This window comes from Podarcis erhardii (genome assembly GCF_964252035.2).
Source record: "Podarcis erhardii genome assembly, chromosome: 9".
Lineage (NCBI taxonomy): Eukaryota > Metazoa > Chordata > Lepidosauria > Squamata > Lacertidae > Podarcis > Podarcis erhardii.
In genome coordinates this window covers 19,526,968-19,553,016 of record NC_138512.1, presented here as the reverse complement: position 1 = coordinate 19,553,016, position 26,049 = coordinate 19,526,968, and the positions used below count along the sequence as shown (strand labels likewise).

General features: G+C 41.8%; 1 protein-coding gene and 1 long non-coding RNA gene across 4 annotated transcripts in view; one reads left to right on the top strand and one right to left on the bottom strand.

Annotated features, from left to right (window-relative positions):
- The window catches only part of RHOH (ras homolog family member H), a 25,381-nt gene extending 10,281 nt beyond the window's left edge, over positions 1 to 15,100 (bottom strand). Inside the window, exons 1-2 of one of the 3 annotated variants that reach the window (XR_014160050.1) lie at positions 14,575 to 15,100; positions 11,084 to 12,477 (exon numbers count right to left, since the gene is read on the bottom strand). The gene's annotated coding sequence lies outside the window, so the exon portion shown is untranslated. Of the gene's footprint in view, positions 1 to 7,363; positions 8,159 to 11,083; positions 12,478 to 14,574 lie in introns of those variants that run through there. The other 2 variants (XM_081876022.1, XM_081876021.1) reach the window with 2 other exon arrangements.
- LOC309349687 overlaps positions 1 to 26,049 on the top strand; it is a 55,626-nt gene that overhangs the window by 18,912 nt on the left and 10,665 nt on the right. Inside the window, exon 3 of the long non-coding RNA XR_014160082.1 lies at positions 632 to 706. This is a non-coding gene — a long non-coding RNA (uncharacterized lncRNA). The remainder of the gene's footprint in view (positions 1 to 631; positions 707 to 26,049) is intronic.

Genomic DNA, 26,049 nt, shown 5'->3' with positions numbered 1-26,049 from the left:
TTACCCTATTAACAGTGGACTTTCTAAAAAAATAAATAAAACAGGTGTTGATAGCACAGATATTGTGGCATTGGTAATCCAGCTAGCACAGGCAGTGTGATAAAATCCATTGATTTTACAACTGAACTGTAATTCAGTAGTTTCGTGTTTGCCATCACTTTTACTTTCTGGATGGCTGGGGCGACCCAGTCAGATGAGCAGGATATAAATGATGTTGTTGTTGTGGAGTAGGTAAAAAAGGTAAAGGACCCCTGACTGTTAAGTCCAGTCGCGGACAACTTAGGTTGCGGCGCTCATCTCACTTTACAAGCCGAGGGAGCTGGCGTTTGTCCGCAGACAGTTTTTCCGGGTCATGTGGCCAGCATGACTAAGCCGCTTCTGGCGATACCAGAGCAGCCTATTTTCAATGGAGAAATGTTGGCGGGTATGCATTTTCTGTTTGTGTTGTATTTTTTTTAGGTTATAAACTTGAAGGCAGAGACTGTGTTTCTCTTTCATTTCTTTTTAGAGATTTGGCTGAAGAGCAGGATTATATATTTTTTAAAACCGATAATAATTGCATAATAAATGTGTTAGTCTTTAAAGTGATATAAGATGCCCTGCTTTTTCTTTTCGTTTTTTACTTCCACAGAGCAATGCAGTGAACCCTCTGGAACATCTTCACTATCGACTTGATGCATCTGACGTAGTTGGTTCATGCAGCAACGTAAGCGTTACTTTTTTAAGTTATAAGACTTGCCTCTGCATTTCTATAGGTTTCTTAGCACAATTAATTTGGGCGTTTACTTTGCACCCTTTGCTTATATTATTTGCATGGTTTTTAAAAAATAAATAAATGTTTGTTGTGCTTTTTAAAAGCTCAGGGTTCGTAAGTTTGCCTGACTGCAATTTTATTACAGCCATATCATAGCTAAGGGTCATTGTGTGTCAATGCAATTTTACGTACAGCACAAAAGCAGCAGTAACAGAGGAACGTGTACCAGCTGGGGACCTTTGTGGGCTCCCATGCTCGTGCTTTCGTGTTAAATAGGAAATGTGAGAAAAAAGCCTCTGAGAAAAAAGGAAGAAGGTGGTTTGAGAGAATCCGGCACTGTCTCAGCTCTTCAAATTGTGTAGATTGGCCACAACAATCCTCTGGTTCTGCCAGGAAGGACTGAAGGTGGAGCCAAGGATCAATTGTACAGACTGACTGTGCAAAAGAAAAATCTACTCTGATGCATTCCAGGAGCATGTCTATCCCAGACACAAACTGGTAAAAGGCTCTCACTAAACTACAATTTTCAGGATTATCTGGAGGACTGTTGAACAGCTACATTGGTATTAATGGAAATGAGTTTGTTGTTTAATTATGTCCTAAAACAGGGGTTGTCCTTTAATACGTTTAGATTTTGTACACCCTGCCTTTAGCTGGATATACTATGATTTTTTAAAATATTGTTGTAGTTTTGGGAAAGCATCAATAATATCCAGGAAAACACACATCAGAAGTGTTGACTTTTGGGCAGTTTTTGCAAAAAACAACAACCCTCAACTGCATTTGTGTCCGGATTTCCACTTTTTGGCAACCCAAAACGAAAATGAAGTAGCAATAAAACACAAGAGTGAGTGTGTGTGTGTGTGTGTGTGTGTGTGTGTGTACACACATACACACACACACACACACACACACTCCCGTTGCTCGGTCCCTGCTCCTGCCAACCTAGCAGTTCGAAAGCACGTCAAAGTACAAGTAGATAAATAGGTACTGCTCCGGCGGGAAAGTAAACGGCGTTTCCATGCACTTCTCTGGTTCGCCAGAAGCGGTTTCGTCATAACCCGGAAGCTGTACGCCGGCTCCCTTGGCCAGTAAAGCGAGATGAGCGCCGCAACCCCAGAGTCATCTGCGACTGGACCTAACAGTCAGGGGTCCCTTTACCATATATATATATATAAAACACAAGGTTTCGATCCCAGAAGAATGGCCTCTAAAGAAGATAAGCTCTCCCCTATATTACCCGGTAGGTCACTGCGCTCTGCAAGAAAGTTTCTCATTAAACTCTTCGTAATACCAGAATCCTGCTCCAGAGTAACTCAGAACAGGGCTTTCAGCATGGCTGCCCCTAGCCTGCGGAAAAGCATCCCTGTCTGAGATATGACAGATTCCCACAGTCTCTGCTTTCTGGAAGACGTTTTTGTCATGGTCGGCTTTTCCAGATGAATGAAAAGAGTCCCTTGCCACCAGTGGTGTGTGGTCTAGGGGGACTAAGCCAGTCCCCTAAATGTTCCCCTGGAGCCTCCGTCCCAAAACCTGCGAGGCTTCTGCCCAGCTTGGGACGATGCTCTGACGGGTCCAAGAGCCATCCTGCCACAATCCCATAGCCCGCCCGCCTTTGGGAAGGAAGCAGGAGGGTTCTGGCATCCCGTCAGAGGCTCGCGATGCTTATGTGCACATCAACCCCCCAATTTGCCCTTGCAAGCTGACAGCTCTGGCCCTAACTGTCCCCCTATGCAAAATTTCACCCCACGCCCCTGCTTGCCGCAGGTGCTAATTTCGCATCACATCATTTAAACCATGGGTAGGCAAACTAAGGCCCGGGGGCCAAATCTGGCCCAATCGTCTTCGAAATCTGGCCCATGGATGGTCCGGCAATCAGCATGTTTTTACATGAGTAGAATGTGTCCTTTTATTTAAAATGCATCTCTGGGTTATTTGTGGGGCATAGGAATTCGTTCATATTTTTTTTTCAAAATATAGTCCGGCCCCCCACAAGGTCTGGGGGACAGTGGACTGGCCCCCTGTTGAAAAAGTTTGCTGACCCCTGGTTTAAACCTATCGTCAGCCACTGCCATTTGGACTGCTCTTAAAGCCCTTTTTAGCTGCTTTTAGTGTTTGCCTGTAAGTTTGTGCATTCAGGGCCGTAGCCTGCAGAAGTCCCTCACAACAGATCAAGCAGGCACATGGAAAGAAGGTAAAGTCCCGACCAGAAAAAATGATGGCAGATTAAATTGATGGATTATGCCGAAATGGCTAAAATGACCAGAAGAATCAGAAATCAGAAAGACCAAAATCTTCATAAGGAATGGGGGAAATTTTCTAACTTATCTTAAAAACCATTGTAAACAGTTAAAATCATTAGTAGGATTGGAATAACACTTATAGTTTAATGGTGAATTTTGGACACAATGGAGAGGTAAAATAATTGGATTATTTAAAAAGATGCAGGAGGAAATGATTAACAATAATACCCACAAAGGGAAGGGGGAAAGTCCAGGAGATTCTTTGGAATCTTGTTTTTGTGTGTTGGATATATGATTGTAAAACTTTAGTCTGAAAAACCAAATAATTTTTTATTTTATTTAAAAAAAAAAGAGATTAGGCAGGCACCCCCCTTGCTGAACCTTCAAGGAAAGGCTTTCTTGTACCAGCGAACCCATTACACTAGTATTCATGTCTCTGTCTGTTTATAGGAAGAATTTTCACAGTGTTGGTTTTCTGCATGATTTTTATGCACACCACTTAGAAAGGCTAATGATTAGGTCATGTATGAAATAATACATAGCAACAATGAACAGCAACGACAGGTAAGTGTATAGGGAAAGGAAACCCCGTTTTACTTGTGCATTCATGAACATGGTGGATTAGTACTATTTAACCGCTTTTTTCTTCCATTGTTAGTTCTGACTTTCGTTCCACAGCTTCAGCTTAAAATAAAAAGGCCCATGAGAAGCTTCAGATTTGTCCAAGACTCGCGTCACTGCTTCCCCTCATATTTTCCCCCCTGCTTTGGTGAATCTGACTGTGGACCTGAGGGTTCTAGTCCGCAGCAAACAGGTTCACTAAAGTTTTCACAGCAGATTTTTCTAATAGCTACCAGTGTGCAATGAACTCCACCACCGTTTCAACAAGTAAGAAAAGACTTGCACAATAAATGTAGGGAGGCTGCAAAGTCTCTCAGAGATTGGAGCTCTTCAGAGGAGCAGTTTCAGAACAACCCGTCATGCAGTCAGTACAAGAGCGGAAAAATATGTAAGGTTGACAGCCATTTTGATAGGCCATTTTCTTCTCTCTTTTTCTCTCTCTCTCTCTCACACATTTGACTATTGGTTTTTTATGCAGTGCTTTTTTTCTTTCAAAAATTGTTTAGGGGTACTCTCATTTTGACTCAAGAAAATCACCATTTTATAGTTCAAATCGGGGGAAATAAATACAGTAAATGGACAAAAGTACAAAGATTCACAAAATGTTTAGGGGTATGCGTACCTCCCAGAAAAAGCACTGTACATATGCATGTGTGTTTACCTTGTGCAATTAGCAAAGCACTGGTTTTATGTATAATTGGGATTTTTTAGGTCAGCTTGTTTCAACTTCTGACTTTGATTGATCATTTTGATGCATATTTTGCTTAGAGGTCTGAGGTTTTTAACAATGAAGCTGTATACAAATTTGGAAAATGAATAAACAAACAAAAGAACCCATTGCTATTTCTGAGTACCGTAATTAAACTGGGAAGCGAAGCAGAACCCTGAATGTTAATGTTTATGGAGCGGTTCCCCGACTCTTCAAACCACTCAGAAACCTTTCATGAAAAGTCAGGGTGTATCATTCCCTTGAATGAAAAAAAAGATGGATTTCAGCTTCTGCACTTGCCTAAAAATGGCCTTAATACTGTAAACTGTGTGCTATATCATTTGAAGGGTCAGCCCAAGACCTTTGGCGGTAAGATTTTGTACCTTTTAAGCACATGCGTTACAACTTATACAGCAAAGGAGGCATAAGGCTGAACACTGTCCTGCTTCTTTTATTCCAGAGCATCCTAATTAAAATCCAGCTTTTACCAAACTTACTTGGTTGCTGTTTGTTACTCCTTCTTCGGTAAGTTAATTTAAATAGTATTGCTATATTCCATTTTCTATTACATCATTCCAAGAATTGATGGAGTGAAATTTCACCTCCAGTTTGCTGCTATACGGATCCTGACACTGATAAGGAGAAAAACAAAATAAAAAAATTCCTTCCAGTAGCACCTTAAAGACCAACTGAGTTAGTTCTAGGTATGAGCTTTCGTGTGCATGCACACTTCTTCAGATACCATGCACACTTCTTCAGATATCTGTAACTGATAAGGAGGTTAACAGTCATTTCCAAGTCAACATCCTTCATTGTAATCCCTTTAAATAACTCAGTAGTAGCATCTTTGGCTCTAAAGGTAATAAAACAAAATTCATTTCCCTGCCTAGACTCCAGATTGTACCCTGAAAAGTCTTTCCCCCTTTAAATACAGAGTTTTAAAAATAAAAATAAATAAAAAATCCTTGGGAAGTCTAATCAGAGTCAGAAAAACCCTGCAGTTAAGGGTAAAAAGTCCAGGACAAAAGGTGATGCGATTTACTTGTTGCTCAATTGCGGACAGGTCCTAGGGTTGCCTAGAGTGGCTGGGGTGGATGGGCGGTGTATAAATAAATTATTATTATTATTATTATTATTATCATTATCATTATCATTATTATTATCATCATTATCATTATTATTACCATATTTCAAAAAGTAACACCCCAATATTTTTGAGCTTTTTTCTTAGGAAACCCCAAAAGATGTTACAAACACTCATATGGCAGCCCTACACTGGTCAGATTACCATTTAAAGTATCTTTGAAACAGCACTGATCTATGGGAAATCTATATAAGTGCTGTACATTTTCTTTTGCTTATTGTGAATCAGGTTTTTGTGTGTGTTTTTAAGGTGAAATTTATGCTTTTTAGCTCATTTTCATTTTTAATTATTTTGCTTCCTGATCGTTAGAGGATACTTGGATTTAGTCCTTTACCGTGGATTTTCCTTGCATTTTTTGCAGCTGATTTTTATGTGGCAATGTTTATTTTGATACTGACGAGGATGCTCTGTTTAGTTTAAGTTTTACAGAAATCCTCTCCTTTTTGTTTCAGTATTTGCTGTTTATTTAAGATGTTTTAACCTATGCTGTAAACCGCTTAAAGAGCTTTGTCTAACTACGAGCGGTATATAAATGGTCCAAATTAAAGAAAGAAATAATAAAATATCTGGGCGTTTGGCACCCCTAGTTCAACACATGCATACGTATAAACCGCTATTGGAAGCCGCAGCACATCATCAACCCACAAATCTGCAACAATGGCTTCAGGATGCGGGACCAGGTCCGGGAAATGACATGTGGAAAGAGCTAACCCACTCCCTGGGATGCTGAAAGCAAACTCAGAGCCACCCACACATACCCAGCTGTTTTTAACTAAAAAAGCAATGAAAGGGGGTCACACTGTATTGTTCACATCAATCCATCTTAAATCTTGATAAAAAAATTATAATTTTAGTTTGACAAATTAATAATCATAAATAGATAAGAATAAAAATTTGCACCCCACCACCAAGACCATTCAACTGTAACTATCCAAGCTCCCAAAATGTAAATACCTCTGGAGATGGTTTGACCCCTTTCTGTTTTATCAGTACAGATTCTACAAACACCCTCCGTATCTCATCATTTCTCCTGCATATTCCTTATTGCACATTACCTTAATGGCACATGTTAATTTATCATTAATAAACGTGTTAATTTTGCTCTGTCTCATGAGAACAGGGCCCTGCGGGATCTGATTTCTTTCCACAGGGCCTGTAAGACAGAGTTGTTCCACCTGGCCTTTGGCTTGGAATCAGTTTGATTCCCTCCCCCTCTTTCTTTTTCCTTTCCCCTCCTATGAAGAGATTGCACCCTAATGTTTTAATGTTGTATCTTAATCTTTTAAATTGTATTTTAATCAACTTGTTTTTATTATTGGTTGTTAGCCGCCCTGAGCCTGGTCTTGGCTGGGGAAGGCGGGGTATAAATAAAATATTATTATTATTATTATTATTATTATTATTATTATTATTATTATTATCATCATCATTAATAGCTCTATCCCACACCTCTTTATACCATTCTTCCGTTTTATATTCTGCTTGTCCCTTCCACTTTCTAGCTTTCATAATTTGTGCAGCTGTCAATAAATTTGTGAGCAAGCCCTTCATAGCCTGAGTACCTTCCACCCCATCGGAAATGGATGATAATGCTACCTCTGGACTTTTGGTCAGCTTTAACCCAGTGATTTCTGCTATCTCCTTAAACACCCTTTTGTAAAAAAAAGAAATGTACATAATTACACCCCCACCACATATGAACATAATTCCCTGTTTTCTGGCATCCCCTCCAACATGAACACCAAATATTCCTTGTTTGTTTGATTTAATCTGACTGGAGTTAAATACAACCTCCGAAAGCCTGATAAATTTATGGTACACTGGACTTCCACAGGCAAGAAGCAACCCCCTCAGATGCCTGCTTTGTGAGCGCAGTTCACAGTTCTCCTTACCTTCCTCTACACCTGTCTTCCAGAGTGACTGCTTTGGATCAAAACGGCTTCGTGAAATACTCCAACCCTAAAACAAAAAAATTAAAAAATCGGGTCACTTAGCAGAATGACATTCTATTTTATGAATTTTATGAATACAGGAATTTCTGGGTCTATGGGAAGAGAATGTTAATAGGACTTTAATCACAACCATTTCATTCTCTGCTAAGCGTCGAGCAAATCATGAAGTCTGTGGGACAGTTAGGCTTTGTATAGCTGTTTTAGTTAGTTATATAATAACCAGAGGTGAAGGGGGGGGACTGGATTGGGGTGAGGGGTGGTTGTCTTTAACCCTTTTCCTCACTTCCTTCCTAATCTGAATTGCCTGGCATTGCAACTGGAGGAAAGCATCAATGGTCCTACTCTGGCTCAGGGGTCCCCTGAAGCAGCTCTTTGTTAAACCAAAATAATCCATGTGGGACCAAACTGCACGGTCAAAGTCATGTTTAGTTTGGCCTAAGATTTTCATCTCTTTTTTCTGATATTGTTCATGTGTGTTGACACATAGTGCCTGACACATAGAAATGTAAGAGGTGAAGGAGTTCTTGTTTTTTGTTTTGTTTTTGGTCTGGAGATTGATTGTGGGGAAACCGCTGCCTGATAAATTTCTGCTTTTAGAGCTGTTTTTAAAGGCACATAAGTGAGACCTGGTAAAAATATGGTAACCTTTTTTTGTACTGAAAATGGAAAGAAGCAGTTGTCAAAAAGGTTACAATGCGTGGATTAATCTGAGGCAAGCCCAAGGTGTGTGAATGATGGAAAGCTCCACATTGCAAAAACATATTTCTGTAGCCATTTTCTGGTCATTTACTGGTACACCCGTATGTTTCCAGATTATGAAGTTTGAACCTGACATTTGCAGCAATTCCGGGACATATAAATCAGCAGGTGCAGGTGTATAAACACATTTAGGAAATATGCCTATTGTACTTGTGGGGTGCTAGATTCAGATGCAATTTACAGAGAACCTAACTTGCGTGGACAGGCGGAGTCCCCAGATCCCGAGTGGTCCCCCCCGTCATGTGGAATAACGACTCTAGACAACGTGCTATGGGATTAAATTGGCCACAACTTTATTAAATTTCAAATGTGGGTAGACCTTGGCTCAGGCATTGGGCGTTCTCCCTCCCTAGTCCCCAGCCGGGGACCTAGGGAGCATCAGGGTTATCCAGTGTGGGGGGGGGATGGGCCGGCTCTGGAGAACATATGTTCAAGCAGAGATAGCCGCCCCCGTTACGCCGCCGCAGGGGAGAGCAATGACGACCTTTCGGCGTACGGCCAAAGCCTCCCTTCAAAAACCCCTTTAACAGGGAACCCTGGTATCACCGCCGCAAAGAGGAAGATGGACTAAAGGATTCCGCCCAAGGCCTGATACCGCCAAAGTTGTGACGTTTTGCTACGGGAAAAGCGAAACCTGCCAATGCAGGGAAATTCCTTTCCGGCCCTTTAACAGCGACCTTATCGTAGCAGCGCCCGCATACCTGTGGAGACAGGTTAACCTGCAAAACCTATGAAGAAAAGTTAACCTGCAAAAGAAGACATTAACTGCGGGTGGGTAGGGTGGGAGAAGCTCTGGAGCCAAGTGAGGATTACCAATTAAGATCCACCCTCTATTGTGTGGGCAGGTAATCCCTCCCCCTACCTGGCCTGGTTTCCCTGGCAACACTTCCCCTAGGTGGGATTGGACAACTCACTGGGGTAGGCGGGGACCTCCAGGTATCCCACCTGGGGGAAGGCAAAGCCTATGTTGATGGGGCCACTCCAGATCCAGGGCTGCGCGCGTCCACGCAAAGGGCGCCCCCCGTTTTTTAAGTGGGGAGCGGTCATTATAAGCTGCAGATGCACTCAGAGACTGAGCTGTCTGCAATGGGTCTGTATTGCTTCTCCGATTCCTGCTTAGGAGGAGGAAGAGAAACCATCATAGATAGGGCTAATGGCGCCTCTAGACTCACAGCTATGCCACACTAACATCGCACCAGATGCTTTTGAATTGTGTGGTCACTAGGCAGAAGGATATGGGGTTGGTGTAAAAGGCTAAGACACCCCAAAATTGTTGAGCTTTTTAAGAAAAACCCAGAGTTGTTGTCGAGCTTCTTTTACAAAATGGCCGTAAAAAGATCCAGGAAAGGGGGTCATCTTTTGGAGATTCTCCCGGATGTCAATTCCGCCTTTAAAAAAACAGCACTGACCTATGGTGCTGTGCATCCATATTCTGCTAGCCAAACCCATCTGTTTTTAAAGCAGGCCGCTACACGTATTTGACACCATTTCTATAACCACCTGGGCTCCCTGGTATATCTTCGTTTCCCAACCTGTGTGTGCCCCAATCTAACAGAATCTGTGGGGAGCAGCTTAGGTTAAAATGCATATTCTGTAGAAGAAGCAAGAATCCTCAGTCCTCCTCAGAGGCAGACCCTCCAAGTGTCCCCACATCATTTTTGGTGCCTTATTTTGATTTTCTGTGTTGTCGTTTTTAGTTGTTATTATGGCAAGGGGCCTCAAAAGCAGCAAGTGGCCTGAGCTCCTCTGGACCTCTGCATACCCTCCAAAATTTCTCCAGTGAAAATGGGGAAGTCCCATTCCATAATGATAATTTTACTATCTATACCCCACACATCTTATTGGGTTGCCCCAGCGCTCTGGGTGGCTTCCAACATATATAAAATCATAATAAAATTTTAAACATTAAGAAAAAACTTCCCTATACAGGATTGCCTTCAGGCAGCTCGGGGGTCGGATAATTCAATACCCTCCAACATTTCTCCAATGAAAATAGAGATGTGTGACATTCTGGGATCAAATCAGAAACCAGGACGGCTTCTCTAAATCAAGAACGTCCCTGGAAAATAGGGGCATTTGGAGGGTCTGCAAGAGACAGTAGACTCCTTTCTTTCTCACAAAGAAATGATCTCTGGGTGGGACACACATAGTTGGAACCCAAAAGGAACACTTTTGTGATTTCTGCAGGCTTAAGGCTCATGCACCTAACTGCACTGGTTTGTGGACTGTGTAAAAAGCACTGCAAACTGTGGTTCAAAGTTTGGAATGGCACATTGACTTCCCAGTCCTTGGGTTTTTGATATAAAATGTATGTGACAGCAACCATCTTCTCCTTGTAAGGTCTGGTGGCGTCTTTTAAAATGACCACTGATAGTCAGTTTCTCAAAGCACATTGCTTAGTATTCTGTACGCTATCAACTTGTTCGATTCAGAGAAGAATCTAGAACTTCAGCCATGCTTGTATATGTGCACATATCACACACAGTTTATAAAATATAGAGGTGAAGTGTGGCAACACTAGAAAGAAAAGTAATAATTGTGTCGGCAGCCTTTTAGAACAGAGCATTCAGCCAATTTACTAGGAAGCCTTCCTTAAAAATGTGGCCTTTCCCCACTTCCCATCAGTGGATGCTAAAATTTTGGCATCAGCTGTATCCTCAAGTTATGGATCATGACCATCGACTCATCTTTTGGGAACCGGTTTGTCAGGAGATAAGGACAGGATCACATTGAGCAACTTCAAATCTCATTGATTTCAGTAAAATATTCAAGTGCATTCTTAACTTTCTCCCATTTAAATCGATGGCATTTCATTGTACAAATTGGAAGAATAGAAGATGGTGTATCACTGTCACTTCTATGGGCCAGGTTTCATTTCAGAGAAATATACCTTTTTTATAAAAAAAAACCCCAAACCCAAACTTTAATAATACAGCCTAATAATACAGTAAATGCTAGCATGTTTGTTAGAACTATTAACGGTAAGCACTTACAGAACAAGACAGGATTTCTAAACTCGTTTACCTGGGAGCAAGCCCCACTGAATTTAGTAGGGCTCACTTCTAAGTAGACAAGCTTAGAGTCATGTAACCTGTGAAAATCTCCAGGCTACAATCTAACATGGATTTAGATGCACAGAAGCCGACTGATGATTTCAGCTTTACACTCCTAATTCTGTAGCGGGGCCTCTCATCATTTAGATTGTTTTATACATGGCGGCAGAGGGAAACATTTTTCTTTCTTTGCCTGTTTATTCTAGGTTATTCTGCGTGGCACGTTTGACATCATATACCTCCCTGATCTTTCCCAGACCTTGTCCTGCAATTGAAGGGGAAGTGAGGAATGCAGCAAGACTTTCCTCCCAAACGTTTCAGGATCCAAAATAAGATCAGCTATTGATTGCCTTCCTTGGCTTCCTTTACCCCCTATGACGAATCTATTTCTGCGTGTATTCTGAACACGATCTGAATTTAGGACAAAATATCCCGGTTGAGATTGCTCTTTCCGCAGTGTTACTATTGATTCCAAAGAAGGCTTTTGCGGGACTCGGAGTGAGTTACGAAAATAAAAACATACGATACGTAAAATTAAAAACCCACATTAAAACACTGAAAAATATAACATTAGAACAAAATTCAGGGTGCAAAGATCTCCTGAAATAAAACCATCTTAACCTGGCATCTGAAACAGCAGGGCATTACCTGCTTGATTTCTGATGGGAGGGAGTTCAGTTGAGTTGGACCCACAACACCAAATGCATAAACTTGAGCTGGCAAATATATGGTATGGGTGCATGCATGTGCTTTATCCAACCAAAGTTAAGTGGCCGCAAAGTCTTTTAATTTCAAAGGGGCAGGTAAGCATATATTTAAACATCTTCTATTGAAATCACTGGGATGAGAATATTTTAATTAGATTGTGCCCTCTACTGCTGGTATATTTGGCTTCCCATCTCCATCACTGCATAACCTCGCAACATTTCTCCAATGAAAATAGGAATGTCCTATTCCATCATCATCATCATCATCATCATAGCCAGTCACCTGACTACGTTGCTCCTGCCACTCTGGGCAGCTTCCAGCATATATAAAACATAATGAAACGTTTTAAAACTTCCCTATACAGGGCTGCCTTCAGATGTCTTCTAAATGCTGTATAATTACTTATCTCATCGGCCTCATAACTCCATACCTTCCACCATTTCTCTGATGAAAATAGGGACATCCTAAGGAGAAGCGGGACATTCCAGGATCAAATCAGAAACTGGGATGGCTTCTGTAAATCCGGAACTGTCTCTGGAAAATAGGGACACTTGGTGGGTCAGTGTGGAATCCCTAAAGGTTAGCCAAACAACACTCAACGGTATAGGAAAGGCTGTAGCTTGTCTAAACCTCATGAACTATGGTTGAAGTTTATTCTGAAATACTGATAGTTTTGAATCGGTGCTAATTGACCACACATGTCCCATTCATGGGGCCCCATTGCTCTTGCGGCTCCAACACCCTGAGGAGTCAGAAGGCCCCTTCTTCTGCATTCTCAAATGAATCCATCCTTTCTCCCATCCTGTCCCTTCCTGCTTGGAACTGCTTCCCCAAAGACCAGCACGATGCTATCTCTCTCTTCAAATCTCTACTCAAAATTTACCTTTCCCTCAAAGCGTTTGGCCCAACCCTTTAGTCCTCATCCCCTGCTGGGGAAGAGCGGTGTTAAGAGTGTTTGCTTTGTATGCAGAAATCGCTGGGTTCAATCCTTAGCATCTCCAGGTAAGAATCTGGGCTGAGAGAATCCTGGAAAGCTGCTGCCAAGCGTCTGATTCAATATAAAGCAGCTTCCTTATACAGTGGTACCTCGGGTTACATACGCTTCAGGTTACAGACTCCACTAACCCAGAAATAGTGCTTCAGGTTAAGAACTTTGCTTCAGGATAAGAACAGAAATTGGGCTCCGGCGGCGCGGCAGCAGCAGGAGGCCCCCTTAGCTAAAGTAGTGCTTCAGGTTAAGAACAGTTTCAGGTTAAGAACGGACCTCCGGAACAAATTAAGTTCTTAATCCGAGGTAACACTGTAACTCTCAGTATGCCTGCCAACAGGGCAAGGCTATATAGGTCTCCTCAGAAGTAAGTCCCATTGAGCTCAGTGGGGCCTACTCACAAGTAGAGGATTATAGCCTGAAGTGACAATGTGCCCTCCTCAATTTATTGCCAGGCCAGAGCAAAGGGTACATTGCAAACCTTTCTGCCTAGGAACTTGCATTTTCTTGATTCCTCCGTAAAGTGCTGTACACATAGAGGCGGCGTAAGAATAAAATTCAAGTTGACAACATATTTAAACTGTAGCAACCCAAATCACGCTAATTGTCAAAACTTTGCTTTAAAACTTTGCTTTGCACTTCGTCCCGGATCCAACAGTCCTCTGCTGTGCGATACTGGGAGAGTCGTACGCAGGCAGTGCTGCCGAACGTGTACAAACCTATGAATCTCACTACACGTCAAGAGACAATGCACATATTTTTGTAAACTAAGAAATCTTTAATAAAAATATATCTTTTAAAAAATCAAACAGGCTAGCAGACAGCCCCCCAAGCATCCTTTCTTTTTTTCTTTTTTTCTTTTTTTCTTTTGTTATTATGACAATATTTTTTATAGAAATGAAGAAGGCAATTAGACAAAACTGTTCTGTTTCAAGTCCCACTCAAATCATCATAATAATGATATACAGTGGTACCTCAGGTTAAGTACTTAATTCGTTCCGGAGGTCTTTCTTTAACCTGAAACTGTTCTTAACCTGAAGCACCACTTTAGCTAATGGGGCCTCCTGCTGCTGCCGCGCCGCCGGAGCATGATTTCTGTTCTCATCCTGAAGCAAAGTTCTTAACTCAAGGTACTATTTCTGGGTTAGGGGAGTCTGTAACCTGAAGCGTATGTAACCTGAGGTACCACTGTAATGATAATAATGATAATAACAATTTTATTGTTGATACCCAACCCATCTGGCTAGGTTTCCCCAGCCACTCTAGGCAGCTTCCGGCAAAGTATAAAAAATAACAAAATGTCAGACATTAAAAACTTCCCTGATGCTTTCTAAAAGTTGTGCAATTCTTTATCTCCCTGACATATGATGGGAGGGCATTCCACAGGGAGGGCGCCACTCCTGAGAAGGCCCTCTGCCTAGTTCCCTGTAACTTGGCTTCTCGCAGTGAGGAAACCACCAGAAGACCCTCAGAAGTGGACCTCAGTGTCCGGGCTGAACGATGGAGGTGGAGACGTTCAGTGGGAGTGCTTGGAAATATCCTTAATAATCAGCGATGAAAGTGGGTAGATAGACCTTCAGAAGGAAGGAAAGAAAGAAAGAAAGAAAGAAAGAAAGAAAGAAAGAAAGAAAGAACCTACTTACCAGATTCAGGATGATAAACAGGGTCACTTGTAAACTTTGGCAACCAACAGTGTTCTTAGGAAGGCGATAATTACAAATTACGGCCCATTCTCCATTCCCCTTGCAGTCATCGTTTTGTAATGATTGACCATTTCAAGCAGCAAAAAAGAAGCCAATGCGGCCGTCTTAATTTTCAGATAAGCACCACCGCCCTTTACTAGCTTCAGCAGAGAAGAAACTGGTGTGAAGGGAAGGGCGAAGGAGGAGAGAGAGATAAGTCAGCAGTTGAGTTTGTGTCAGTTTCCTGAGGGCTTCTCAGCTCTGCCTGTGTGGGTTTCGCTGTGGGTTTAGAAGATCAAGACAACCTGAATACTCTTAAGAGGCACAAAGGCAGGGGGAGGAAAAGTCAGGTCTGGAGGCAATCTGTTTTCTCACACATCCCTCCATTGCTCTCTCTTAGGGCTACCATATGTCCAGATTTCCCCGGACATTAACAGGATTTCAAAGGTGCATTGAAGTCCTGGGGGAATTTCCGAAAGGTAGTGCTTTGTCCATTCTTAAGGAAATCAGCCCTGAGTGCTCACTGGAAGGACAGATCGTGAAGCTGAGGCTCCAATATTTTGGCCACCTCATGAGAAGAGAAGACTCCCTGGAAAAGACCCTGATGTTGGGAAAGATGGAGGGCACAAGGAGAAGGGGACGGCAGAGGATGAGATGGTTGGACAGTGTTCTTGAAGCTACCAGTATGAGTTTGACCAAACTGCAGGAGGCAGTGGAAGACAGGAGTGCCTGGCGTGCTCTGGTCCATGGGGTCACGAAGACGACTAAACAAGAAGTGCTTTGTCCTGGATCTTAGGCAAATCAATAGAAAAATCGCTGGGGGGGGGGTGTTGGAAGCGTTTTTGTAAAAAAGCTCAACAATGTTGGGGACTTCCTAAAGAAAGCTCAGCAACTTCCATGGTGTCCTGGTTTTTACTTTTTGAAATATAGCATCCCATTGCATAATGATAATTTTACTATTTATACCTGGCCTATCTCATTGGGTTGCCCCAGCCACTCTGGGCAGCTTGCAACATATACAAAAGCATCATAAAACAATAAAAAAAAAATCTTCCCTATACAGGATTGCCTTCAGGCGGCTTGGGGGTCGGATAACTGCATACCCTCCAACATTTCTCCAATGAAAATAGGGATGTCCTAAGGAAAAGTGGGACATTCCGGGATCAAATCAGAAACCAGGACGGCTTCTCTAAATCAGGGACATCCCTGGAAAATAGGGACACTTGGAGGTTCTGGGTTTGTATATGTTTGGAAAATTTAGTAGAAATATTATATTCCGTATTGGTGTTTAGCTGATTTTGGACCCGATGGATGTGGGAAAGGCAGGTTGTTTCTGTGCAGCTCTGCACTTGGGGCAAAAGATTTGTAACTTACGATTCTCCACCTTTGGTCACTTCCTCATGACCGGTTATCAGAATGTGAAAGATTCTTATGAGATTGTTGGCTTTTCCCGAGACATGGTAGGACCGACTTTTGCAGATATGCTTAACTCACTGTTAGAGCATGAGATTCTTAATCTCAGGATTGTGGCTTCAAGTCCTGTGTTGGGTGAAAAATTTGTGCATTTCAGGGGCTTGAACTAGATTGATTGATTAATTAATTAATTAATAACAACCAGACTCTTCACATGTGCAGATCTGCTGCTTCTGCTGACATAAAAATAACTGGAACAGCATGACAAATTCCTTCCAGTAGCACCTTAAAGACCAACTAAGTCAGTTCTTGGTATGAGCTTTTGTGTGCATGCACACTTGGTATCTGAAGAAGTGTGCATGCACACGAAAGCTCATACCAAGAACTGACTTAGTTGGTCTTTAAGGTGCTACTGGAAGGAATTTGTTTTGTTTTGACTATGGCAGACCAACACGGCTACCTATCTGTAACTGGAACAGCATGAATATCCAAGAGACCTCTACATTGCATCAGGGCAAAGCGCAGGACACTAGTTTGTGTGTATATTTTGAAGACCTCCGGGTATGGGGCGGTATATAAATTCAGTAAATAATATTTTACCATATCAGAGCAGTGCAGCTGTTATTGGTTGCTATTTTTCTATCTTGACGTGCAACAGAGAAGAACATCTGGCTCCAGTGAGAATAATTAACACTTAACGGATCAGATGTTGACAGCTTTTTAAGCCAGTCTGAGTCATAACATCTGCGAATTGCAGAAACCAATTATTTCGGTGAAGAATGCCGGTGAGGATAAACACAGGTGTCAGTTCTGCAGTGAAAACCATTGAGCAGTGTTTGAGCAGAAACAAAAGGTCAATTCATAACTGTACCACGAAATGTACAAATGCAACAAAGGGGATAGGGAACCTGTGATCTCCCAGATGTTTTTTGACTACAACACCCATCATCCCTGACCGTTGGCTCTGCTGGCTGGCAATGATGGGCGTTGTGAGTCCAACAACTTCTAAAGAGCCATAGGTTTCCCATCCCTGTTCTGCAAGTTGTGGGGGACATACGCACACCTTGAGCTCACACATTTATCACAACCATGGGTAGAACCTTTGTCTGAAACAACAGTTATGTGCCTACAGCCAGAATCAGAATCCAAAATGACCTTAACAGATTGGAGAACTGGGCGTAAGCTAACAAAATGAATTTCAATAGGGACAAATGTAAGGTTCTGCACTTAGCCAGGAAGAACCAGATGCAGAAATATAGGATGGGAGACACCTGGCTTACTAGCAGTACATGTGAAACGGGTCTAGGTGTCTTGGCGGACCACAAGCTTAACAGGAGGCCCCATTAGCTAAAGTGGTGCTTCAAGTTAAGAACAGTTTCAGGTTAAGAACGGACCTCCGGAACAAATTAAGTACTTAACCCGAGGTATCACTGTAGTGTCCAGATCAAGGGAAGTAATAGTACCACTCTATTCTGCCTTAGGGACGCGGGTGGCACTGTGGGTTAAACCACAGAGCCTAGGACTTGCTGATCAGAAGGTTGGCGGTTCGAATCCCCGCAACAGGGTGAGCTCCCATTGCTCGATCCCTGCTCCTGCCAACTGAGCAGTTCAAAAGCACGTCAAAGTGCAAGTAGATAAATAGGTACCGCTCTGGCGGGAAGGTAAACGGCGTTTCCGTGAACTGCTCTGGTTCGCCAGAAGTGGCTTAGTCATGCTGGCCACATGACCCGGAAGCTGTACCCCGGCTCCCTTGGCAATAAAGCGAGATGAGCGCCGCAACCCCAGAGTCGGTCACGACTGGACCTAATGGTCAGGGGTCCCTTTACCTTTTTATTCTGCCTTAGACCACACTTTGAATACTGTGTCCAAATCTGGGTACCACAATTTAAGAAGGACGTTGGCAAGCTGGAACGTGTGCAGAGGAGGGCAACCAAGATGAAAAGGTTCTGGAAACAAAGCCTTAGGAGGAGTACTTGAAGGAGCTGGGTTTGCTTAGCCTGGAAAAGAGGAGACCAAGAGGAGATATGATCACCATCTTCAAATATCTTAAGGGCTTTCACATGGAAGTTGGAGCAAGCTTGTTTTCTGTGGCTCTGGAGGATAGGACTCGAACCAATGGCTTCAAGTTGCAAGAAAGGAGATTCCGACTAAACATTCGGAAAAACTTTCTGACAGTAAGAGCTGTTCAGCAGTGGAACAGACTCCCGCGAGAGGCGGTGGACTCTCCTTCCCTGGAGGTTTTTAAGCAGAGGTTGGATGGCCATCTGTCATGGATGCTTTAGCTGAGATTCCTGCACTGCAGGGGGTTGGACTGGATGACCCTCGGGGTCCCTTCCAACTCTAAGATTCTATGATTCATTCTTGAGTGCACCTTGATCACTTTGATCATATAGGTAGGACATACTGTGGTCTAAACCAGTGTTTCCCAACCTTGTGCCTCCAGCTGTTTTTGGACTACAATTCCCATCATCCCTTGCCACTGGTATTGCTAGTCAGGGATGATGGGAGTTGTAGTTCAAAAACAGCTGGAGGCACAAGGTTGGGAAACACTGGTCTAAACCACTGATCCTCTTTCTGTGGACTAACGCCGACTCCCTCGGCCTGAAAGCAAGATGAGCTCTGCAACCCCATAGTCGCCTTTGATTGGACTTAACCGTCCAGGGGTCCTTTACTTTTTACATACCTATGTTAATAAGTACTGGTGGATATATAATAATCTGTGCATAGAGAGAGGGTATGTACATGCCCCACCATTTTGTAAAATATAAAATATAGTGTATAGTGAAAGCTTGGAAATCATTCTCTCTTTATATATATATACAGTGGTGCCCCGCAAGACGAACGCCTCGCAAGACGGAAAACCTGCTAGACGAAAGGGTTTTCCGTTTTGGAGGCGCTTCGCAAAACGAATTTCCCTATGGGCTTGCTTCGCAAGACGAACATGTCTTGCGAGTTCCTGCGGGGGTTTTTTCCCTTTTTTCCCCCTTTTCCTAAGCCCTAAGCCGCTTATCAGCTGATCCGCTAAAAGCCGCTAAACTGATTAAATAGCGCTAAGCCGCTAAGCCGTCAATGGGCTTGCTTCGCAAGACGAAAAAACCGCTATACGAAGAGCCTCATGGAATGGATTAATTTCGTCTAGCGAGGCACCACTGTATATTGTATCTTGTATGTATTGCATCTTATAAGGCATTATCTATCTATCTATCTATCTATCTATCATCTATCTATCATCTGTCTATCTCTATCATCTATCTTCTGTTTGGCAAACACTCGTAGCTGAGTAAGATTGTCTTCCATGAACACAATCTTAACAGTGAGTCTGTAAGTGACTGTGGAGGCCAATTCTGGATCCACACGTCCTTCCACAGTGGGGACATAAGTTTCTGGACAGGAGTTGATCATGGTGAGGGTTTGCCAAGCGTGCCTTCCTCTTAGCACATTTCTCCATCGTACTTCCCACCATTATCTTTTTTTTTTTTAATTAATTTTTATTCAAATTTCCAATAAACCAATTCATTTATAATTTAACATCCAATTTAACTTATACATTCTTTTTGACTTCCATCAGCCTATCTGACAATTTTCATATTTATCACAACTTCTCACATTTCATACATTTATGTTGCACTTTGACATTCCCTATTTTATCATCTCTTTTAAGCGACATTTCAGTTTATTTTTTCACAAAGCTTCTTGAAATCCAACAAGCGTTATTTCCTGATCACACACAGTTTTCATATACTCTGTAAATTTATTCCAGTCCTCGGTGAATCTCTGATTGCGTTGGTTTCGAATTTTCCCAGTTAATTTATCCATTTCTGCTACTCCATCAATTTCATTCTCCATTCTTCCCTCGTTGGCATTTCTTCCTGTTTCCACCTTTGGGCCAACAAAATTCTGGGTGCTGTTACTGCATATCTAAATAACTTCACATCTTTCTTTCCAACATCATTCCCTACTATACCAAGTAAAAATGCTTCTGGTTTCTTTACAAAGGTGTATCTCAACATTTTTTTCATCTCATTATAAATCATTTCCCAAAAGCATTTCACTTTCTTACATTCCCACCACATGTGATAAAATGTCCCTTCTTTCTCTTGACACTTCCAACATTTATTACTGACTTTAAACATCTTTCCAAGTTTCACAGGGGTTATATACCATCTGTATATCATTTTCATAACATTTTCCTTTATCGTAGTACATGCGGTGAATTTCATTCCTTCTTTCCAAAGTTTAATCCACTCCTCTAATTGTATATTCCTCTTAGCACATTTCTCCATCGTACTTCCCACCATTATCAGAGTGAAAGAGTGGAGAATGTTTGAGGACTGGCAGAGTAGGAGACTCTCTCTGTGATTGTAAAATTAGTGAAATGTATAAATTAGAAAAGTATAAATAAGAATTAATACATATATGTTTGGCAAATCAAGATGCAAATCAAGTTCCAAGACTCAAATAGCTTTCCCTGTTAGAAGGTATTTACTTGTGGTTAGTGGGCTGATCGTGCACCTGCGACACACTTGAGATGTTCCATGTCAATACAAGTTGAGGGACGGTTGATTTGCATCCCTCACTGATTTTATCTTCTCTGGCTATGGCTAAAAATGTAGCAGAAGATGGAAGTCACCCTAATTGCAAGAGCTTTTAACCATAAAGTCATAAGAGCAGCATTTGAACACAGGAGCTTGGTTGGATCAAACCAAAGAACCATCTGGCACTATGTCCTCTTTCCATTAGTGGTCAGCCAGGTGACTCTAGGAAGCCCTCAAAGACGACACAAATACAACTGCTCTCTCCCACCAATATATATTTGCAAGCATTTGCTACGCATTTGCTATGGCTTCGGTCCAGTACATCTGAAGGAGCATCTCCACCCCCATTGTTCTACCCAGACACTGAGTTCCAGCGCCGAGGGCCTTCTGGCAGTTCCCTTACTGAGAGAAGCCAAGTTACAGGGAACCAGGCAGAGGGCCTTCTCGGTAGTGGCACCCGCCCTGTGGAATGCCCTCCCACCAGATGTCAAAGAGAACAACTACCAGACTTTTAGAATACATCTGAAGGCAGCCCTGTTTAGGGAAGCTTTTAACGTTTGATGCATTACTGTATTTTAATATTTTGTTGGAAGCCGCCCAGAGTGGCTGGGGAAGCCACTTAAAATAAATAAATAGATAGATAGATAGATAGATAGATAGATAGATAGATAGATAAATTATTATTATTATTATTATTATTATTATTATTATTATTATTATTATTATTAAGCTTCAGTTAGCTGGTAGCTATTGAGAGACCTGTCCACATGCATTTATCTTATGTGTGAGATAAAATGTATTAAAATCTATTAAAATGATACAAATGGTTACAATGAAAACAGCAAAGCACCAGCCCTTTCATTAAAAGCAGTCGGTTCCTAAAAGTTCTTCCACCTGTCAGTCGAAGAACAGCAAGGAGAGACCCAGTATGGCTTTTCCAGGGAGGGAGTGGCAAAGTCTGGCAGCTGCCTCTGAGAAGGCCCCCTCTCAGACTGAAATTCCCAGGTGTCAAAAAAGGTTATTTATGTATACCACTACGGCGACCCGTATTTTGTTAGCCCCCAAAATGGAAAACGAGCGAGGTCCCAACCAAAGAAGAATGGCAACTTAAGTTGACAGAATATGCACAACTTGCAGACTTAACATATAGAATAAGAGAATAAGAAGAACATACGTCTAAAGAAGATTAGAAAACGTTTATTGAATATATGGGAAATAATTGTGTACCGATGAAAACATTGGCAGCATTAAGATAAATTCAACAGTGTAAACAAGTTTGGATGAATGCAGTAATGGAACACTAAATGGTATAGTTTTTGTAAAATATGCAGGGATTTATCATGTGTAAAATGAACCATGGAAAGAGAAGAAGGCGCGGGTGGCGGGATTTAAATTAAATAAACAGAAAACTAAGGTGTTGGGAAAAAAATTGACAGATACAGAGTCAGAACGGTTTCAGAGAGAAACAGAACTAACTGTGGTTAAAAAAGTAAAGTACCTAGGGGTAAATATAACAGCAAAAAATCTGAGTCTCTTTAAGGATAACTATGAAAAATGTTGGTCTGAAATTAAGAGAGACTTGGACAGTTGGACAAAACTGAAGCTTTCTTTGTTAGGCCGAATTGCTGCTATTAAGATGAATGTATTGCCAAAAATGTTGTTTTTGTTTCAAACACTACAGATTGTGGACAAGACGGAGTGCTTCCGGAAGTGGCAGAAAGATATTTCTAAATTTGTCTGGCAGGGCAAAAAGCCCAGAATTAAGTTTAAGATATTAACTGATGCGAAAGAAAGAGGGGGCTTTGCCCTGCCAGACTTAAAGTTGTACTATGAAGCCGCAGCTTTCTGCTGGCTAAAAGACTGGCTACTTCTCGAGGACACTGACGTACTGGATTTGGAAGGTTTCAACAATGCTTTTGGTTGGCATGCATACTTATGGTACGACAAAGTTAAGATCAATAAGGCCTTTAAGAACCATATTGTTAGGAAAGCAGTATTTAATGTCTGGACAAAATACAAAGACTTATTGGAAAACAAGACTCCGAGGTGGCTTTCACCTCTGGAAGCTAAGGCCCGAAAAAGACCCAATATGGAGGCCAAATGGCCAAAATATTGGGAAATATTAGAAAAAGATGGAGACAATTGGAAATTGCAGAGTTTGGAGAAAATGAAGGATAAAGTGCGAGACTGGTTACATTATGCTCAGATTAAAGAAGTTTTTAAAAATGACAAAAAGTTAGGGTTCCAGGTGGAGAAATCGAAATTAGAAACAGAATTGTTAGAACCAAAGACTAAGGTACTATCTAGAATGTATAACTTGCTGTTAAAATGGAATACACAAGACGAAATGGTTAAACCAGCTATGATAAAGTGGGCACAGGACATTGGGCATAACATCATGTTTGAGGACTGGGAAAGGTTATGGACCACTGGGTTGAACTTTACCGCATGTAATGCTCTGAAGGAAAATGTAATGAAAATGATATATAGATGGTACATGACCCCAGTTAAACTTGCCAAAATATACCATTCGTCTGATAATAAATGTTGGAAATGTAAAGAAAATGAAGGAACATTCTTTCACCTCTGGTGGACATGCCCTAAGGTGAAGGCCTTCTGGGAAATGATATATAATGAACTGAAAAAGGTATTTAAGTATACCTTCACTAAGAAACCAGAGGCCTTCCTCCTGGGTATTGTCGGCCAGAAGGTGTTAAAGAAGGATCGAACATTTTTTATGTATGCAACAACGGCAGCAAGGATACTCATTGCTAAAAACTGGAAAACTCAAGATCTACCCACACTGGAAGAGTGGCAGATGCAGCTGATGGACTATATGCAACTGGCCGAGATGACTGGCAGAATCCGAGACCTGGGAGAAGAGAGGATTGAAGAAGATTGGAAGAAATTTAAGATGTATTTACAAAAACATTGTAACTTGGTTGAATGTTAAGAAGGATGCTAGATTATAAAAAATTGGCCACCACTAAACTAGATTTGAATTCGATGATAAGTGAGATTAAAGAAAACATAAATTTTTTGGAGAATTGCTAGATTATATTTAAATGAGTGGATATAAGACCGTAAATAAGTCGATAATTTGCTTGGAAAAACCTTTTACGATGAAAATGGGAGCGGGAGACGTGAGGGAGTCCAAAGAATTGATGAAACTACGTTGCGTTGGAAGTAAGATTGTTTATTATTTGTGTATTTGTATTCAAAAACTTTAATAAATATTTATTAAAAAAAAGGAAAGAGAAGAAGGCAAGTCAATGATATCTTAAGGATGTAAAATGAGTGTTTTAAATTGTAAAACAGAAAATTGTATGATTACAGATTTTCAGATAGCTTGGACCTAAGTTATGTAGGGCTTTATAGGTCATGATCAGGCAATTGTGCCCAGAAACATACAGGTGAACAAACCAAACAAGAAAAAGCGGCAATATGTGAAGATGCAAATAAAATTAGCTTGGAAATATTTCACCGGAGACCTTATTGCATCAGCACTGTGAGGAAGTGGAGCAATTTGGATTATCACCTTCCTGTCTCCTTCCTCTGAACAGTTACTTCTGTTTTCTTCTAAGTTCTCATGTTCTTTTACGCATTGACTGATAAGCAACTAATTAAGTCCCGCATTCGAGCAGTTTAAACGGAATCAAGCCAATGTGGGGAAAAGCTCTTGAGTTCGAAGAACAGGAGACCAAATTATGGAGTTGTCTTCCTTTAAAATCAATCTCGCCAAGAAACAGGGAGTTAACGTTAATACACAAATGGTCTATGACACCTTGTAAGCCATCAGATATCTCTTTCTCGTCAAGATACTGGTGGGGTTGCAATGGAGACTTGCCTCCATCTTTGGTGGCAATATGGAAAGGCCCAAAATTTCTGGAAATCAGTAAAATTATAGGCAAAGAGTTTTCCCCATCTCACCAGCTAGCTCTGCTTATTTTGAAGATGAAAACTACACCCTACACTGCAAAGAGTTAGTGTCATAACTACCAAAAGTGGCAAGAGCGATTATGGCTAGACACTGGTGAACGTACAAACTTGGTATACCAAAGCGTAGGAAATAACCCTTCTGGAAAAAATTAACTTACAAACTCCAAGTGGCTACGGGACAAAGCAAGGACAATTTTGCATTGATATTGTACGATCTTACTGCTTTTGTTAACAATGAAACACGCAATATAGCCCCCCCCCCCCAATTTTAAATGGAAATAGTTAATTTCCTAATTGAGCATACAAACCACATTTTACCTGCTTTCATTCTGTATCCCCGTGCTTTGAAAATCCAATGAATGCCTTTATGTACATATTTCTTAAGTTTCTTATTCAAAAGCAAATTAATCTTGTGTTGCGGTCCTGACATTTTCCTCTTCCGCTCCTTCCTCCACCCGTTGATTTCTCAGATCTCTTGACAATGTTCTGTCGCTCTTTACTGTTTTGAATTGAAAACTGAATAAAAACGTCTTTTTTGAAAAACTAGCTAGCCTCCCTAACAACACGTGGATTCCAAAAATCACCTTTTCACCAGGGACAAGTCTCTGGGTCTGGCTGAATGTTCTTTCAAAGCTCCACGTTGAGCTGCTCATCTCCTGATTTTATATGTATGTATGTATGTATGTATGTATACACACACACACAGCACACATTGACGAGGGGGTATTTCTGAAAGGTGGCGCTTTGTCCTGGATCTTAGACAAGTCAATCTAAAAATTGTGTTATTTTGCCATTTGGGGTAAAACAACTTTTGGGGTGTCCCAGTTTTGAAATACGGCAACCCTACCTGAGGACTAAGGGACGCGGGTGGCACTGTGGGTAAAACCTCAGTGCCTAGGACTTGCCGATCGTATGGTCGGCGGTTCGAATCCCTGCGGCGGGGTGAGCTCCCGTCGTTCGGTCCCAGCTCCTGCCCACCTAGCAGTTCGAAAGCACCCCTAAGTGCAAGTAGATAAATAGGTACCGCTTTATAGCGGGAAGGTAAACGGTGTTTCTGTGCGCTGCGCTGGTGCTGGCTCGCCAGAGCAGCTTCGTCACGCTGGCCACGTGACCTGGAAGTGTCCTCGGACAGCGCTGGCTCCCGGCCTCTTAAGTGAGATGAGCACGCAACCCCAGAGTCGGTCACGACTGGCCCGTACGGGCAGGGGTACCTTTACCTTTACCTTACCTGAGGACTCCAAGTTTGTGAGGTTAGAACAGGCTTTTTATACAGAATCCAAATCTCTTTCTGGTCTCCCCTCTCCCCCAATTTATTGTTCTTCACCAGTAACATCTGGTTATAAAGCAGGAGGGGAAAGCACTTGTTAGTTCTTGGAACAACCACCAGAAACTGAGAAGTGCTACTTCACTGATGGTTTTTCAGAGAAACTGTATACTAGTTCTCTCTTTGAGTGCTAAACCTGTTTCTGGGGTGTACCATTGCAGGTGAGATGGGCATCGTGTGGCAAACTTCTCTATTTAAAACTCGTAGAAAACTTGCACGCCAAGG